The following is a 1,747-nucleotide window of genomic DNA, read 5'->3' on the forward strand; positions in this document are numbered from 1 at the left end:
CACCCATGGGAGCACAGTTCATGTTTCCAGCTGGGAGTCTGGACTGTCCCTGCCCCTTGGGGGGACACAGAGTCCCCCYAATTCCAGCAGCCTCTGGTTCTCCTCCTGGTGATCCCCAGGAACAGGATTGTCACTTCCATGGCTGATGGCAGCTGTGATTTCAATGTCCTTTTTTATGATTTAATCTCCATTATCRTTGCATTTGTGCTCGTGGCCCATCAGCTCTCCCTCATTAAATGGATCAATAGCAGYGTGCTCTGGAGCAGCCAGGGCCAGGCACCTTCAATAATGATCTTTTATTTATTAATCACATCATCTCCATCTCCTCTATCCAGAAATGAGCAAATAATGAGATCTGATATTGAGATCTATTTTAACCATGCTACCAAAAAGGTGTTTGGGGGTTCAGAAGAGCAGCTTCAGCACATGCCCTGCCTTCCTCTGGGCTTTGGACAGGGCTCAGTTTGCTGATTTTGTTCAAGCTTCTGTTGAAAGCAGATTCAGTGCAAATCTCTGGTTTTACACCTGGTCAGGGTCCCYCCTCCCAGATGGAACAGATCCCTGAAGATGTGTGATTTCACTGGGCTTGGGCTGGAGGTGATTCCAGGCTAAGAGAGAGATCCTGCCTTGTGATCCTTTGCTGTTTATTGACACATTTATCGTGTTTGGGGACTGTGCTTGTGGATTTTGGTGCTGGGACCCATCACCTTCCCTTAGAGCTCTCCAGCCAGCAATGTCCAGCTTAAACTGCCCCTGACATTGCCACCACCGCCTGGATTCAGGAGAARTTCCCAGTGACTGCAGGACATCCAGGCCAGCTGCTRACAGGGAGCTCTTGTCATTCAGGTSCTTCCAAAAATCCCAATTTTCCTGTGGAAGAGCTGGCGGGGAGCTCTTGTGCCCATGTGTGGGTTAATGCTGTGGCTGTTCCTGCAGCCCCCTGGAAGTTCAGCCCACAGGAGCATTCTGACCCCACAGGAGCATTCTGACCCCACAGGAGCATTCTGACCCCACAGGAGCATTCTGACCCCACAGAAACATTCTGACCCCATAGGAGCATTCTGACCCCACAGGAGAGGGAAAGTGAAGTTTTTAGGCTGAGTCAGCCCTTCACCACAGCCCCGTCCAGAGCCCTCAGAGCATTTCAGAGCCCCACAAAATGATCTTCTCACCTTCCACTCTTTAACCCTTCCTAGGTGAGGGGACTGCTGCCCCTGACATTTCCACCATGGTGTTGGATAAAAGGAAACCCATCCATGGTGTTTTGCCCCGTACCGTGTTGATAAATAAATCTCCYGCAGCCTGAGCCCGCCTGTTTTTCGAAAGGAAATGACCCTGTAAGAGTGGGTGCCCACTTCTTTTACCTCACTGCTATTTTTAGCTGAGGCTGTGAAAAATTTCCATTGAAGAGCTGCTCCTGTCATTTCCTGGGTAGAGCAAACAGGAAGCTGTGAGTGAGCAGGAGGAGGTTTTGTGGTGTCAGAATGGACCAACCTCCCCATCCTCTGGCTGCTCCTCTGCACTGCAGAGCTGCACCTCTGAGCACCCACCCTGGGCTTGGTTTGCACCATTCCCCAAAAACAGAGGAGTCAGGGGCAGAGAGGACAGAGGGCAACGGGGGAGTTCTGCTTTTTGTGCCCAGATCATCTCCAAGAGGCTCCAGACTGGTTCCAATCTGGAATTAGAAAGAGCAGAACCCTGAGCTGCTCATGGAGGGATTTTTGAGCATGGATTTCCTGGAGTACAG

General features: G+C 50.9%; 1 protein-coding gene across 5 annotated transcripts in view; it reads left to right on the top strand.

Annotated features, from left to right (window-relative positions):
• Positions 1-1,747, top strand: part of NFATC2 (nuclear factor of activated T cells 2) — a 71,215-nt gene that overhangs the window by 67,797 nt on the left and 1,671 nt on the right. The gene's annotated exons all lie outside the window — the stretch shown is intronic.

Source organism: Malurus melanocephalus, unplaced genomic scaffold (assembly GCF_030028575.1).
Source record: "Malurus melanocephalus ecotype Western Australia unplaced genomic scaffold, MMel_1.1 scaffold_407, whole genome shotgun sequence".
Lineage (NCBI taxonomy): Eukaryota > Metazoa > Chordata > Aves > Passeriformes > Maluridae > Malurus > Malurus melanocephalus.